The sequence below is a fragment of the Dipodomys merriami genome, unplaced genomic scaffold (assembly GCF_024711535.1).
Source record: "Dipodomys merriami isolate MVZ:Mamm:240054 unplaced genomic scaffold, mDipMer1.0.p SCAF_23, whole genome shotgun sequence".
In the NCBI taxonomy this organism is placed as follows: Eukaryota; Metazoa; Chordata; class Mammalia; order Rodentia; family Heteromyidae; genus Dipodomys; species Dipodomys merriami.
In genome coordinates, this window is record NW_027203715.1 from 17,570,562 (window position 1) to 17,589,797 (window position 19,236).

Sequence of the window (19,236 nt, forward strand, 5' to 3'; positions counted from 1 at the left end):
CTCATCCTAAACCTAACCCTAACCCTCATCCTCACCTTAACACTCACCCTCACCCTAACCCTATCTCTACCCTCACCCTCATTGTAACCCTCGCCCTTACACTTACCCTCATGATAACCCTAAATCTAACCCTAACCCTAACCCTCACACTAACACTAAGGCTCACACTAACTCTAACCATACCCCTCACCCTAACCCACAACCTAAACCTAACCCTAACCCTAACCCCACCCTAAACCTCAGTCTCATCCTAACCCTCATTCTCACCCTTACCCTCACCCTAAACCTAACTCTCACCCTAACCCTAACCATACCCCTCAGCTTAATCCTCATCCTAACCCTAAGCCTAACCCTAACACTCACCCTAACCCTAACCCTAAACCTAACACTCACCCTCACCCTCAGCCTAACCTTATCCCTAACCCTAATCCTTACCCACCCTAATTCTAACCATAACCCTAACACTAATCCTCACCCTCACCCTCACCCTAACCCTAACTCTAACTCTCACCCTAAACCTAAATCTAACCCTAACCCTCACCCTCACCCTAACTCTAAACCTCACCCTAACCCTCAATCTAACCCTAACTCTAACACTAAACCTAAACCTCACCCTAACCCTTACCCTCACTCTAACCCTAACCCTAACCCTCACACTAATCCTAACCCTCACCCTAACCCTAACTATACCCCTCACACAAACCCTCACCCTAACATTAATATGAACCCTAACCATCACCCTAACGCTAACCTTAACCCTCGCCCTCACTCTGACCCTCTCCGTCAACATAACCCTCATCTTTACCCTAACCCTCAACCACAGCCCAACCCTCTCCCTCACCCAACCATAACCCTATCCCTAAACCTAAACCTTACCCTCACCATAACAATCATGCTAACCCTAAACCTTACTCTCACCCTACCCTCATCCGAACCCTTACACTCACCCTAACCCTATCCCTAACCATAACCCTCACACTAAACCTAACCCTCACCCAAACCCTAACCCTTACCCTCACACTAAGCCTAAAAATAACATTAATCCGCACATCCAACCTAACCCTTACCCTCACCCTCACCCTCACCCTCACCCTAACCCTAAAGTAAACTTAACCTTAAACTTCACCATAACCGTAAACCTCACCCTCATCCTAACACTCACCCTAACAATTACCCTTAACCTAACACTAACCCTAACCCTAAACCTCACCCTCACCCTAACCCTTACCCTCACGCTAACCCTAAACCTAACCCTGAACCTACTCCTCACCCTAACCGTCAGGCTAACCCTAACCATAACCTTAATCCTCAACCTAATCCTAAACCTAAACCTAACCATAACCCTAACCCCACCCTCACCCAAACCCTCATCATCCCCCTAACCCTCACCCTACCCTAACCCTCACCGACACCCTAACCCTCACCCTCACCCTCACTCTAACGCACACCCTCACACTTGTCCTCAGCGTAACCGTAACCCTAACCCTAAACCTCACCCTCACTCTAACCCTAACCCTAACCCTCACACTAACTCTAACCCTAACCCTCACCATAACACTCATCCTAAACGTAAACCTAACCTTCACCCTCACCCTAACCCTAAGCCTAACCCTCACGCTAACCCTAAACCACACCCTCACCCTCACCCTCAACCGAACCCTAAACCTAACCCTCACCCTGCCCCTCATCCTTACTCTAACCTAACCCTAACACTCACAGTAATCCTAAGACTAACCCTAAACCTCACCCTCCCCTCAGCCTCAGCCTAACACTAACCATCACCATAACCCTTACCCTCACCCTTCCCTAACCCTAACCCTAACCCTGACTCGCACCCTAACACTCGCTCCAACCCTAACCCTAACTGGAACCCAAACCTTCACCTTACCCCTCACCCTCACCCTAAGTGTAACCCTAACCCTAAAACTAATCCTAAACCTAACTCTCACCCTCACCCTCTCCCTAATACTAACCTTCAAACTCACCCTAACCATAACCCTCACCCTCACCCTAACCCTAACCCTAACCCTAACCTTAAACTTCCCCCTAACACTCACCCTAACCCTAACCCTCAAGTTCATCCTAACCCTCACCCTAAAACTTACCCTCACCGTAACTCTTACCCTAAACCTAAACCTCACACTAACCCTAATCCTCACCCTAACCCTAATCCTACCACTCAACCTAACCCTTATCCTAACCATAACCCTATACCTAATCCTCACCCTAACCTTAACACTAACCCTAACCCTCACCCTCATCCTAACCCTCATCTTCACGGTAATCCTCACCCTAACCCTAACCCTCACCCAAACCCAAACCTTAAACCTCACCCACACGCTCACACTAACACTTACCCTAAACACAACCCTTACATTAACCCTAACTCTCACCGTAAACCTAAGCCTTAACTTAAACCTAACCCTCACCCTAACCCTCAATCTAACCCTAACCCTAAACCTAACCATCCCCCTCACCCTAACCCTAAACCTAACCCTTACTCTCATCCTATCCCTAACCCTCACAATAAACCTAACCCTCGACAAAACCCTAAAACTAACCCTCACCCTCACCCTCACCAAAACCCTAACACTAAACCTCACCCTCACGCTCACGCTCACCCTCAGCCTAAACCTAACCCTAACCCTAATCCAAACACTAAACCTCAACCTCACCCTCAACCAAACCCTTACCTGAATCCTGACCCTCACCCGCACACTCACACTCACCCACACCATAAACCTCAGCCTCAGCCACAACCTAACCCTAACCCTAACCCTAACCCTGACCCTCACCCTAACCGTAACACTGACCCTAATCCTAACACTAGTCCTAAACCTAACACTCAACCTTACACTAACCCTAAACCTATCAGTAAACCTCACCCTCACACTCACCCTAACCCTAACGCTAACCCTCACCCTAATCCTAACCCTAATCAAAACCCTAACCCTAAACCTCACCCTACCCATCAACCTATCCCTTAACCGAACCCTAACCCTCACCCTCACCTTAACCCTAAACCTAAACCTAACCCTCACCCTAACCCTAACCCTCATCATAACCCTAACCCTCACCTTCATCCTCACCCTAACACTCACCCTCACACTAACCCTATCCCTAACCCTCACCGTCATCCTAACCCTCACCCTTACCCTTACCCTCACAGTAACCCTAAACCTATCCCTAACCCTAACCCTCACACTAACACTAAGGCTCACACTAATCTTAACCATACACTTCACCCTTATCATCAACCTAAACCTAACCCTAACCATATCACCACCCTAAACCTTACCCTCACCCTAACCGTCACCCTCACCCTCAAACTCACCTTAATACTCACCCTCACCCTAGAGCTCATCCTAACCCTAACCCTAACCATCGCCCTAACTCTAAACCTCACCCTAAGGCTCAGCCTCATCCTAACCCTCACCCTAACCCTTACTCTCACCCTAACCCTAAACCTCACCCTAACCCCAACCCTAACCCTCACCTTAACCCTCATCCTAACCCTAAGCCTAACCCTAACACTCACCGAAACCTAACCCTATACGTAACACACACCCTCACCCTCAGCGTAACCCTAACCCTAATCCTAATCCTAATCCTAACACTATTCCTCCCCCTCACCCTCACCCTAATTCTAACCCTAACTCTAACCCTAACACTCACACTCACCCTAACCCTATTACTCTCAACCTAAACCTAAGCCTCACCCTAACCCTAACCACAACACTCACCCTCACCCTAAATCTGAACCTCACCCTAACCCTCAAACTAACCCCAACCCTACTCCTCACACTAACCCTAACCATAACCCTAAACCGCACCCTCAACTTAACCCTTATCCTCACCCTAATCCTCACCCTCACCCTAACCCTAACCTTAACGTAACCTTAACCTTAAACATCACCCTAACCGTAAACTTCACCCTCATCCTAACTCTCACCCTAACAATTACCTTCAACCTAACTCTAAGCCTAACCCTAAACCTCACCCTCACCCTAGCCCTTACCCTCATGCTAACCCTAAACCTAACCCTAAACCTACACCTCATCCTAACCCTCATCTTAACCCTAACTGTAATCCTAATCCTCAAACTGATCCTAACCATAAACCTAATCATAACACTAACCCTCACCCTCACCCTAACACTCACCGTCCCCCTAAACCTCACCCTACCCTAACCCTCACTGACACCCTAACCCTCACCCTCAACTTCACCCTAACCCACACCCTCACCCTAGCCCTCAACCTAACCGTAAGCCTAACCCTAAACCTCACCCTCACCCTCACCCTAACCCTATCCTCACACTAACCCTAACCCTCACACTAACCTTAAACCTACCCCCCAACCAAACACTCAACTTAAACCTAACCCTAACCCTCAGCCTCAAACTAACCCTAACCCTAACCCTCAGGCTAACCCTAAACCTCACCCTCACCCTCAACCTAACCCTAAACAAAACCTCAGGTAGCCCTCATCTTATCCCTAACCCTAACACTAACACTCACACTAATCCGAAACCTTACTCTAAAACTCACCCTCACCCTCACCCTCAGCCTAACACTACCCCTCACCATAACCCTTAACCTAACCCTTCCCTAACCCTAACCCTTACCTCACCCGCACCCTAACACTCACCCAAACAATAACCCTAAATCTAAACCTAACCCTAACTCTCAACCTCACCCTAACACTCACCCCAACCCTAACCCTCACACTCACCCTTACGCTAAACCTCTCCCTCAACATAACACTCACCCTAACCCTTACACTCAACCTAACCCTAACCCTAAACCTAACCCTCACCCTAAACCTAACCCTCACCCTAATCCTCAACCTATCCCTATCCCTAACACTAACCCTCAACCTCACCCTAGCCCTCACCCTAACCCTAACCCTAAACCTAACCCTAACCCTCACCCTCACCCTCACCCTAACCCTAACACTAACACTAAATCTAATCCTCATCTGACACTCACCTTCACCCTAAACCTAAACCTAACCCTAAATATAACCCTAACCCTAACCCTCACACTAAACCTAAGCATCACACTAACGCTAACTGTCACCCTCACACTAACCCTCAACCTCACACTAACCCTAACCCTCACCCTAACACTAACCCTCACGCCAAACCTCACCCTCACCTTAGCCCTCACCCTAACCCTAATCCTAACCCTTATCCTCACCCTAACTCTAAGCCTCACACTCAAACTAATCCATACCCTCACCCTAACCCTCACCCTAATCCTAACCCTTAACCCAACCCTCACTTTCACCCTAACCCTCACACTAACCCTAACCTTCAAACTAACCTTACCCTAACTCTCAGGCTCACCCTCACCCTAAGACTAACCCTAATCCTAACCCTAATCCTAAACATAAACCTCACCCAAAAGCTAACCCTAACCCTAACCGTCACACTAAACCTCACGCTAACCCTAACCGTCACCCTAACCCTAAACCTCACCTTCTCCCTAACCCTCACCCTCACCTTCACTCTCACCCTAACCATTACCTTCACCATCACCCTAACCCTCACACTTACCCTAAAACTAAAACTAACCCTAACCCAAAACCTCATCCTCAACTTTACCGTTTCCTTACGCCTAACCCTAACCTTCAACCTCATCCTAACCCTTATGCTCACAATAACCCTAACCCAAAAACCTAAACCTCACCCTAACCCTAACCCTAATTCTCACGATCACCCTAAACCTCACCGTAACACTTACCCTCACACTAACCCTAACCCTCACCCTCATCCTAGCACTCACCCTAACCTTTAACCTCACGCTTACCCTCACCCTCACCCTAACCCTAACCCTCACCCTAACACTCACCCTCAAACTAACCATAACCGTAACCCTCATCCTAACCCTAAACCTAACCCTAACCCTCAACCTAATTCTCAAGCCCTCACCCTAACCTTACCCTCACCCTCACCCTAACCCTATCCCTCACCCTAACCTTAACCCTAACCCCAAACTTCACGCTCACCTTAGCCCTCACCATAACCCCAATCCTAACTATAATCCTCACCCTAACCCTAACCCTCACACTTACCTTAACCCTCACCCTCAACCTAACCCTCACCCTAACCCTAACCCCTAACCTAAACCTCACTTTCACCCTAACACTCAAACTAAACCTAAACTTCACCCTAACCCTAACCCTAACCCTCACCCTAAACCTCACCCTAACCCTAAACCTCACCCTAACCCTAAACCTCACCCTAACCCTAAACCTCACCTTCACCCTCACCTTCACTCTAGCCCTCACCCTAACCCTAATCCTAACCCTAATCTTTACCCAAACCATTACACTCACCCTAAACCTCACCCTCATCTTAACCCTCACCCTAACCCTAACCCTTACCCTAACCCTAATTTTCACCCTAACCCTCACACTAACCCTAAATTTCACCCTAACCCTAACCCTAACACTCACCCTCACCCTCACCCTAAGTCAAACCCTAACCCTAACCCTAATCCTAACCCTAAACCTCACTGAAACCTAACCCTAACCCTAACCTTCACCCTAACCCTCACCCTAAACCTAACCCTCACCCTAACCCTAAAACTCACCTTCACCCTAACCCTCACCCTCACCCTAACCCTCACATTTAACCTAACCCTCAACCTAACCCTAACCCTAAACCCCATCCTCACCTTAACCGTCTCCTTAACCCTAACGCTAACCCTCAACCTCACCCTAAACCTAATGCTCACCCTAACCCTATCCCTAAACCTAAACCTCACCCTCACCCTTACCCTAATTCTCACCATCACACTAACCCTTACACTAACCATTAACCCTCACATTAACTCTAACCCTCACCCTCACCCTAACACTCAACCTAACACTTAACCTCATGCTAACCCAAACCTTAACCCTAACCCTAACCCTAACACTCACCATAACCCTCAGAATCACACTAACCATAAACCTAACCATCATTCTAACCCTAACCCTAACACTAACTCTCACCCTAACCTTCAAGGCCTCACCCTAAGCCTTACCCTCACCCTCACCCTAAACCAAACCCTCATCCTAACCCTCAACCTAACCCTCACCCTCACCCTAACCATAAAACTAACCCTCATCTTAACCCTAACCCTAACCCTAACCCTCACCCTAACCCTCAAGCGCTCACCCTAACCCTTACCCTCAACCTCACCGTAACCCACACACTAACCCTAACCCTCACACTAACCCTACCCCTAACTCTAAACCTCACCCTCACCCTTATCCTCAACCTAACCCTTACCCTAACCCTAACACTAACCCTAACACTAACACTCACCCAAACCCTAACCCTCACCCTAACTATCACCCTAAACCTCACACTCACACTCACCCCAACCCTAAACCTCACCCTCAACCTCACCCTAACCCTCACCCTAAACCTTACCTTCACCCTAACTCTAACCCTAAACCTCACACTAAACCTAACCCACACCCTAATCCTCAACGTATCCCTAAACCTAATCCTAAACCTCACCCTCACCCTAGCCCTCAACCTAAACCTCACCCTCACCCTAGCCCTCAACCTAAACATTACCCTAAACTAACCCTAACACTAACCCTCACCCTACGCCTACCCCTAACCCTAAACCTAACCCTATCCATCACGCTAAATATAACCCTCACCCAAACAATAACCCTAACCCTCAGCCTCACCCTCTCCATTTACCTAACCCTATCCTTAACCCTCACCTTCACCCTCAACCTCAACCTAATCCTAACCTTCACCCTCTTCCTAAACTTAACCCTAACCATCACCCTCACCCTCAACCTAAGCCTAACCCTATCCCCCATCCTAAACCAAATGCTAACCCTAAGCTTCAACCTAAACCTAACCCACACCCTAACCCTTACCCTCACCCTAACATTAACCCTAACCCTAACAATCACACTAAACCTATCCCTCAACCAAACCCTACCTCTACCAATCAGCCTAACCCTCACCTTAACCCTAAACCTACCCCTAATCCTCACACTATCCCTCACCCTAACTCTCACCCTAACCCTAACCTTCAGCATAACCATTACTCTCACCCTCACCCAAACACTAAACCTTACCCTAACCCTCACCCTAAACCAAACCCTAACCTTCACCCTCATCCTAACCCGTACACAAACCCTAAACCAAACATTCATTCTAACACTCACCCTAATCCTAACACTAACCCTAACCCTAAACCTAACCCTCACCCTCACCCTAACACTTACCCTCACCCTAAAACTAACAATATACCTCACCTTAACTCTCACACGAACCCTAACCTTCACCCTTACCCTAACCTAACCCCTCACCCTAATCCTCACCCTATCCCTAACCCTAATCCTTAACCTCACCCTAACCCTAACCGTAACCCTGTCACCCTCATCCTAACCCTTATCGTCACCCTAACCTTCACCTTAACCCTAACCCTCACCCACACCCTCACCCTCAGCCTCACCAGAAACCTCACCCTAAAACTCACCCTAACCTTAACCCTTAACCTTACCTAACTACAACCCTTACCCTCACCCTCACCCTAAAACTAAACCTAACCCTAAGCCTCACCCTAACCCTAACCCTAACCCTAACTCTCACCCTAACCCTATCCCTAACACTCATGCTCACATTAACATTCACTGTCACTCTAACCCTCACCAGAACCCTAAACCTAACCGTCATCCACACCTTCACCCTCTCCCTCACCCTAACAATAACCCTCACCCTCACTCTTAACATCACCCTAAACCTAAACCTCACCATAACGCTAACCCTCACCCTAACCCTAACCCTCACTCTCACCCTCAACATGAGCCAAAAACTAAACATAAACTAATACTAAACCTAAACCTCACCCTCACTCTAAACCTAACCCTAACCCTAAACTTAAACCTCAACCTGACCCTCACCCTAACCCTAACCCTAACGCTAACCATTTCCGTCAGCCTAAACCATACCCTTACCCAAACCATAACCCTAACCCTCAGCCTCACCGTCCCCTTAACCTAACCCTATCCTTAACCCTCACCCTCACCCTCAAACTCAACCTAAGCCTAACCGTAACCCTCTTCCAAAACTTAACCCTAACCCTCACCCTCACCCTCACCCTAAACCTAACCCTAACCCTCACCCTAACCCTAACGCTAACCCTAACCCTAAATATAACCCTAACCCTCACCCTAAAACAAACCCTCATCCTCACCCTCACCCCAGCCTAAAAGTAACCCCAAATCTAATCCTAACCCTAACCCTCACCCTCACCCTAACTCTAACCCTAACCCAACACAACACTCACCCACACCCTCACCCTAACCCCAAACCTAACCCTAACCCTCACCTTAACCCTAACCCTAACCCTCAACCTAAGCCTGACCCTAATCAAGACCTCACCCTAAACCTCACCCTCAAACATAACTTCATTCTAACCCTAATGCTAAACCTAAACCTCACACTAAACCTCACCTTAACCCTAAAACTAACTCTAAACTTAACCCTCACCCTAAACCTAAAACTAACCCTAAACCTCACTGTAGCCCTTACCATAACACTAAACCTCACCCTCACCCTAACCCTCACCGTCACCCTAACTCTCATCCTAAACCTAACCCTCACCCACAACCTAAAACTCACCCCCACCTGATTCCTCACCATCACCCTAAACCTAACCCTCATCCTAACCCTAACAATCACCCTAACCCTAAACCTCGCCCTCGCCCTCACTCTCAAACTAACCCTAACCCTAACCCTAATACTAACACTAATCCTAAACCTAAACTTCACCCTCACACTAACCCTAACACTAACACTAACCCTCACCCTAACACTCACCCTAAACCTAACCCTAACCCTAACCCTCACCCTAACCCTAACCCTCACCCTAACCCTAACCCTCACCCTAAACCTAACCCTCAACCTAACCATCACACTCCCCTAAACCTCAACCTAACCCTAACCCTAACCCTTACTTAATCAAAACCCTCACACTCACCCTCACCCTCAACCTAACCCTCACACTCACCCTAGCCCTCACCCTAACCCTAACCCTACCGCTCACCCTAACCCTTACCCTCACCCTAACCCTATCCTTAACCCTGACACTAATCCTAACCCTCACCCTAATCCTAACCTTACCCCTCACCCTAACCCTCACGCTAAGCATCACCCTAAACCTAACCCTCACCCTAAACCTCACCCTAAACCTAATCATAACCCTCATGCTCACCCTAACCCTCACCGTTACCCTAACACTCAACCTAACCGTAACCCTCACCCACATCCTAACCCTCACCCTCACCTCAACCCTAACCCTCACCCTAACCCTAAACCAAACCCTAAACATCACCTTAACCCTAACCCTCACCCAAATCCTAACCCTAACCCTCAGCCTAACCCTAAAACTTACACTAACCCTCAATCTAAACATAATTCTCACCCTAAAAATAACCCTAACCCTTACCTAAATGAAAACCTCACCCTCACCCTCACCCTAACCCTCACCCTGACCCTAGCCATCACCCTAACCTGAACCCTAACCCTATCCCTAACGCTAACCCTATCCCTACCGTCACCCTAACCCTCACCCTCACCCTAACACTAACCCTCACCCTAACAGTCACCCTATCCCTATCGCTAAAACTAACCCTCTCCCTCATCCTCACCCTAACTATATCCGTACACCTCACCCTAAATCTCACTCTAACCCTAAACCTAACAGTCACCCTAAACCTAACATTAAACCTAACCCTATCCCTCACTCTAAAACTCACCGTCACCCTAACCCTCACCCTAACCCTAACCCTCAAGCACACTCTAACCCTCACCCTCACCCGAACCTTCATCCTCACCCTAACACTCTATCGCACCCACACCCTCACCCTCACAATAAACATCCCCCTAAGCCTACCCCTCAGCCTAACCCTTACCCTCTACCTAACCCTAAACCTCACCCTGACCCTCACCCTAACAATAACCCTAACCCTAACCCTCACACTAACCCTTAACCAAACCCTAATCCTCACCCTAAACCTAGCCCTCACCCTAACCCTAACTCTCACACTAACCCTAACCCTCAGCTTCACGATCACCCTCACCCTAACCCTAATCCTAATCCTAACACTAACCCTCCCCCTCCCCCTCACCCTCACACTAAACCTAACCCTAACCCTCATCCTAACACTAATCTTAACCCTCACCTTAATCCTAAACCTCACCCTAACCCTTACCCTCACCATAACCCTAACCCTAAACCTAACCCTAATCCTCACCCTAAACCTAACCCTCGCCCACATCCTAACCCTCACCATTACCCGAAAGCTCATCCTCACCCTAACATTCACACTAACCTTAACCCTAACCTTAATCCTAAACCTAACCCTCAACCTCATCCTCACCCTCACCATAAGCCTAAACCTAGCCCTAAACCTAAACCTAACCCTCCCCCTCACCCTAAACCTAACCCTCACCCTAACGCTCACCCTATCCCTAATGCTAACCCTACACCTCACCCTCAGCCTAATCCTCACCCTAACCCTTATATTCACACTAACCCTAACCCTAATCCTAACGGTAAACCTCACACTAACCCTAATCCTCACCGTATCCCTCACTCTAACCCTAACCCTAACATTAACCCTAAACCTAACCCTCACCCTCACCCTCACCCTAACACCCACCCTCACCATAAATATCACCCTAACCCTAATCGTCACCCTAAAACTAACACTAACACTCACCCTAAACCTAACCCTCACCCTAACGCTCAGCCTATCCCTAACGCTAACCCTACAACTCACCCTCAACCTAACCCTCACTCTAACCCTTATCCTCACACTAACCCTAACCCTAACCAATCACATTAACCCTAATCCTCACCCCATTCCTAACACTCACCCTAACCCTCAGCCTCACCCTAACACTAATCCTAACCCTACCTCTCACCCTAACCCTCACCCTAAACCTCACCATAACCCTCATCCTAAACCTAACACTAAACCTCACCCTCACCCTAACCCTCACCCTAACCCTATCCCTAACCCTAACCCTAAATCTAACTCTGACCTGAACACTCAGGCTCACCCTAACCCTAACCCTCATCCTAACACTAGCACTCACCCTCACCCCAGCCCTCAGCCTAACACAAACCCTAATCCTAAACCTCACCCTAACTCTAACAATCACCGTAACCCTAACCGTCACATTAACCCTAACCCTAACTCTCACCCTCACCCTCACCCTCACCCTAAACCTAACCCTCATCCTAACCCTAAACCACACCCTCACCCCAATACTCACCCTACACCTAGCCCTAACCCTTAACTAACCAAAAACTTCACCCTCACCCTTACCCACACCCTAAACCTCACTCTCACCCTAGCACTCACCCTAACACTAACTCTCACCCTAACCCTTAAAATAACCCTCACCCTAACGCTCACCCTATCCCTAAAGCTAACCCTACACCTCACCCTCAACCTAACCCTCACTCTAACCCTCATCCTCACACTAACCCTAACCCTAACCCTCACACTAACCCTAATCCTCACCCTATTCCTAACACTCACCCTAACCCTCACCCTCACTCTAACACTAATCCTAACCCTACCTCTCACTCTCACCCTAACCCTCACCCTAAACCTCACCATAACCGTCATCCTAACCCTAACCCTAACCCTCACCCTCACCCTAACCCTCACCCTAACCCTATCCCTAACCCTAACCCTAAACCTAACTCTGACCTGAACACTCAGGCTCACCCTAACCCTAACCCTCATCCTAACACTAGCACTCACCCTCACCCAAGCCCTCAGCCTAACCCAAACCCTAATCCTAACCCTCACCCTAACTCTAACAATCACTGTAACCCTAACCGTCACATTAACCCTAACCCTAACTCTCACCCTCACCATAAACCTAACCCTCATCCTAACCCTAACCCACACCCTCACCCCAATACTCACCCTACACTTAGCGCTAACCCTTACCTAACCAAAAACTTCGCCCTCACCCTTACCCTCACCCTAAACCTCCCTCTCACCCTAGCACTCACCCTAACACTAACTCTCACCCTAACCCTTAACCTAACCCTCACCCTCACCCTAGCCCTAACCATAAACCTAACCCTAACACTCATACTAACCCTAACCCTAAACCTAATTCTAACCCTAAACCTCACACTAACCCTAACCCTCAAACTAACACTTACCGTCACCCTAACCCTTACCCTAACCCTCACACTAAACCTAATCCTCACACTTAACCTAACCCTACCCCTCAGCCAAACCCTCACCCTAAACCTAACCTTAACCCAAACCCTCACCCTATCCCTCACTCTCACCCTAACCCTCACCCTTACCCTTACCCTCACCTGAACCCTAAGACTCACCGTCACCCTTACCCTCACCCTAACACTTACCCACACCCTAATACTCACACTAAACGTAACCATAAACCTAACTTTCACCTTACCCTCAATCTAACCCTAAGCCTCACACTCACCCTAATCCTCACCCTAAACTTTACCCTCAACCTAACACTTACCCTCACCCTAAACCTAACCTCACACTATCCCTTACTCCAACCCTCAGCCTAACCCTTATACTAACCCTAAACCTAACCGTAACCCTCACCCTAAACCTAACCCTAACTCTAACCCTAACCGTCACACTAAACCTAACGCTAACCCTGTCTAAACCTCATCCTAACCCAAACCATAACCCTAACCCTAAGCCTAAACCTTAACCTCATTCTAACCCTAACCCTCACCCTCACCCTCCCCATCACCCTCAGCCTAACCCTAATCCTAACCCTAATCCTAAACCTCACCTTCATCCTCATGCTAACTCTAAGCCTAAACCTAATCCTAACACTCACCGTCACTCTCACCCTAACCCTAAACATATCCCTAACCCTGACCCTAACTCTAACCCTCACCCTATACCTTACCTTCACCCTAATCCTAACCCTGACCCTAACCATCACACTAACCCTCACCCTAACACTAACACTAACACTAAACCTCATGCTCACACTAAACCTCACCCTAACCCTTACCCTCACCATAATCCTAACCCTAACCCTAACCCTAATCCTCACCCTAACACTCACCCTAACCCTAACCCTAAACCTAATCCTAAACCTAACCCTCACCCTCAAACTCACTTTAACCCTAACCCTAACCCTAACCCTCACCCTCACCCTCACCCTATCCCTCAAACTCACCCTCAACTGCACCCTACCCCTACCCCTACCCCTCTCCCTAACCCTCACCCAAAACCTCACCCTAACCCTCAACCTAACCCTAACCCTACCCCTAACCCTCACCCTCACACTAACCCTAAACCTAACGCTAACCATCACCCTAAACCTAATCCTCACCCACACCCTAACCCTCTCCCGAACCCTCACCCGAACCCTCATCCTCACACTAACCTTCACCCTTAACCTAAACATCACCCAAACCTGAACCCTCACCCTAACCCTAACCCTAACCCTATCCATAATGCTCACACTAACCATAACCCTCACCATAACCCTAAACATAAGCATAAACCTAACCCTAACCTTCACCCTCACCCTCACCCTCAGCCTAACCCTAACCCTAACTCTATTCCTAATCCTAATGCTCACCCTCACCATAAACCTAACCATAACTCTAATCCTCACCCTGATCCTCACCCTAGCCCTCACCATAATCCTCACCCACACACTAACCCTCACCATCACACTAAACATCATAACCCTAAACCTCTCCCTAACCTTAACCATAACCCTCACCCTAAACCTAACCTCAGCTTAACCCTCACACTCACCTAATCCTCACCCTAACCATAACCCTTACCTAACGGAAACCAGCATCCTCACGCTCCCCCTCACCCTCACAATGACCCTAGTCCTCACCCTAACCATAAACCTAAACCTCAACCTCAACCTCCCCTTCCCCCTCAGCCTTAACCTAAACTAACCATGATCCTAAAACTAACCCTCCACCCCACCCTCATCCTAACACTAACACTAACCCTAAAGCTAACCCTCACCCTCACCCTCACCCTAACCCTAACCCTGACAATAACCGTAACCCTAACCCTAAAACTCACCCTAAACCTAATCCTAACCCTAACCCTCACCCTCACCCTCACCCTCATTCTAACCCTCACTCATCCTGATCCTCAAAATCACACTTACCCTCACACTAACCCTAATCCTCACCCTAACCCTCACCCTAACCCTCACCCTCACTTTCACCCTCAACTTCAGACTAACCCTAACTCTAACCCTAATCCTAACCCTAACCCTCACCCTCACCCTAACCCTAACTGTAAACTTCACGCTCAAACTCACCCTCACCAGCCCCCTCGTCCTAACCCTCACCCACACCCTCACCCACACACTAACCCTCAACCTCACCCTAAATATCATCCTAACCCTAACCCTCACCCTAACCCTAACCCTCACCCTCACCCGAACCCTAATCCTCACGCTACCCCTAACAGTAACCCTACCCATCACTCTAACCCTCAACCTAACCCTAACGCTACCCCTAACCCTTTCCCTATGGCTAACCCTAACAGTAACCCTCACCCTCATACTAAGCATCACCCTAACACTAACACTCACCGTAACACTAACCCTAACCCTCACCCTAAACCTGACCCTCAACCTAACCATCACACTCCCCTAAACCTCAACCTAACCCTAACCCTTAACCCTTGCTTAATCAAAACCATCACACTCACCCTCACCCTCAACCTAACCCTCACACTCACCCTTGTCCTCATTCTAACCCTAACCCTACCCCTCACCGTAACTCTTACCCTCACCCTAACCCCATCCCTAACCCTCACACTAACCCTAAACTTCACCCTAATCCTAACCCTACCCCTCACCCTAACCCTTATGCTAACCATCACCCTAAACCTAACCATAACCCTCACCCTCACCCTAACCCTCACCGTTACCCTAACACTCAACCTAACAGTAACCCTTACCCACACCCTAACCCTCACCCTCACTCTCACCCTAACCCTAACCCTAAACCTCACCCTAAACATCACCTTAACCATAACCCTCACCCAAATCCTAACCCTAACCCTCCCCCTAACCCTAACACTCACACTGACCCTCAACCTCAATCTAATCCTCACCCTAAAAATAACCCTAACCGTTATCTAACGGAAACTCTCACATTCACACTCACCCTAACCCTCACCCTCAACCTAACCCACACCCTATCCCTAACGCTAACTCTAACCCTCACCCTGACCCTAACCCTCACCCTAATCCTATCCCTACACCTCACCGTAACTCTCACCCTAACCCTAACTTTAACCATAAACCTCACCATAACCCTAACCCTAAATCTAACACTCAGCCTCACCCTAACCTTAACCCTCAACCACATCCTAACCCTCACACTCACCCGAATCCTCACCCTCACCCTAACCCTCACCCTCAAAATATACATCACCCTAACCCTCATCCTCACCCTAACTCTAATGTTAACCCTAACTCTCAGCCTCACCCTGATCCTCACCCTAAACCTCACCCTAACCCTAACCCTCACCATCACCCGAACCCTCATCCTCACAGTAACACTCATACTAACCCTAACTCTAACCCTAATCCTAAACCTAACCCTCACCCTCACCCTCACACTCAATCTAACCCTAACCCAAACCCTAACCCTAAAACTAAACCTCACCCTCACCCTCACCATCACACTAACACTCACAATCACCATAAACATCACCCTAAACCTAACCCTCACCCTCACCCCAATCTTAGGGTGAGGGTTAGTGTTAGGTAGAATGTTAGAGTGAGGGTGAGAGTTCGGGTGAGTCTGAGAGTTAGGGTGTAGGAGAGGGTTAGAGTTTGGGTGAGGATTAGGGTTAGGGTTAGAGTTAGGGTTATGGTATGAGTAAGAGTTAGGGTGAGGTTTAGTGTGAGGATGAGGGTTAAGGTTATTGTTAGGGTTAGGTGAGGGTTAGGGTGAGGGTTAGGGTTTGGTTTAGGGTTAGAGTGAGGGTGTGGTATAGGGAGAGAATTAGGGTTATGGTGAGGGATAGGGATAGGGTTAGGTTTAGGGTGAGGGTGTGGGTGAGTGTTAGGGTTAAGTTGACCATTAGAGTTAGGGCGAGGGTGAGGGTGAGTGTTAGGATTAGGGTTACGATTAGGGTTAGGCTGAGGGTGATGGGGAGTGTGAGGGTGTGGGCTAGGGTTCTGGTGAGTGTTAGGGTTAGGGCACGGTGAGGGTGAGGGTTAGGGTTAGTATTAGGGTTAGGATGACTGTTAGGTTGAGGGTGAGGGTTAGGGTTAGTATTAGGGTTAGGATGACTGTTAGGTTGAGGGTTAGGGTTAGGGTTAGTGTGAGGGTTATGGTTAGGGTTAGGGTTAGGATAAGTGTTAGGCTGAGGGTTAGGGTTAGGGTTATTGTGAGGGTTAGTTTTAGGTTTAGGATTGGTAAAGGTCAGGGTGAGGGTTAGGGTGAGGATGAGGTTTAGGGTTAGGGAGAGGGTAAGGGTTAGGGTGAAGTTTAGGGTAAGGTTGAGGTTTAGGGTGAGTATTAGAGTGAGGGTGAGGGTTAAGATGAGGTTAGGTTTAGGGTGAGGGTTAGGGTTAGGTTACGGTGAGTGTTAGGGTTAGGGTGACTTTTAGGGTGAGGATGAGGATTAGGGTGAGGGTGAGGGTTAGGGAGAGGGTGAGGGTGAGGGTGAGTGTGAGGGTTAGGGTTAGGTTTAGTTTTAGGGTGAGGGTGAGGGTGAGGGTTAGGAATAAGAATAGGGTTAGGGTTAGGTTTAGGCTGAGGGTGACTGTCAGGGTGAGGGTGAATGTTAGGCTTAGGGTTTGGGTTAGGGTGAGTGTTATGGTTAGGTTTATGGTTAGGGTTAGTGTGAGGTTTAGGGTGAGTGTGAGGGTTAGGGTGAGTGTTAGAGTCAGGGTGAGGGTTCGGGTGAGGGTTAGGGCTAGGGTGAGGGTGAGGTAAAGGGTGAGGGTTAGGGTTATGGTGAGGTTGAGGTTGAGTGTTTGGGTTAGGTTTAGGGATAGACATAATGTGAGTGTGAGGGTGATGGTAGGGATTAGGGTTAGGATTAGGGTTAGTTAGGCTGAGGGTGATCGGGCCGGTGACTGTTAGGGTTTGGATTATGATGAGGGTTAGGGTTTGGGTTAGGGGTAGGATGAGGTTTAGGCTGAGGTTTAGGGTTAGGGTTAGTGTGAGGGTTAGGGTTAGGATTAGGGTTAGGGTGAGGGTGAGGGTTAGGGTTAGATTTAGCGTTAGGATAAGTGTTAGGCTGAGGTTTAGTGTGAGGGTTAGCATTAGGGTTAGGGTAAGTGTTAGGGTGAGGGTAAAGCTTAGGGTGAGGGTTAGGGTAAGGACGAGGGTTAGCGTTAGGGTGAGTTTTAGGGTGAAGGTTAGGTTTAGGGTTAGGGTTAGGGTGAGGTTTAGGGTGTGGGTAATTGTTAGGGTGAGGGTTAGGGTGAGGGTGAGGGTTAGGGTAAGGGTGAGGGGTAGATTTAGTGTGAGGGTTAGGGTTAGGGTTAGGGTGACAGTAATGGTTACGGTGAGTGTTAGGGTGTGAGGTTTAGGATTAGCATTAGGTTTAGGGTTAGGGTTAGGATGACTGTTAGGGTTAGGTTTAGGGTTAGGGTGAGGGTGAGGGTTAGGGTTAGGGTTAAGGTGAGTGTTAGTTTTAGGGTGAGGGCTAGGGTGAGGTTGAGGGTTAGGGTGAGGGTGTGGGTGAGGGTGATGTTTTCGGTTAGGTAAGGTTTAGGGTTAGGTTTAGGGTGAGGATTAGGGTGAGAGTGTGGTTTACAGTTAGAGTTAGGGTTAGGATTAGGGTGAGCGTGAGGGTGAGGGTTAGGGAGAGTGAGAGGGTGAGGGTTTAGGGTTAGCATGAGGGTTAGGGCTACTCTTAAGGTTGGGGTTAGGGTGAGGGTTAGGGTTAGGGTTAGGGTGATATTTAGTGTGAGTGTCAGGGTTATTTTAGGGTGAGTGTTCTGGTGAGATGTAGGGTCAGGGTTAGGTTTAGGGTAGGGTTAGTGTGAGGGTATGTGTAAGTGTGAGGGTTAGGGTGAGTGTGAGGGTTAGGTTTAGTGTGAGGGTTAGGGTTAGGGTTAGGATTAGGTTTAGTTTGCGGGTCAGGGTTAGGGATAGGGTTATGGTGAGAGTTAGGGTGAAGTGTCGGGATAGGATTAGGTTGAGGGTTAGGGTTAGATTGAATGTTAAGCT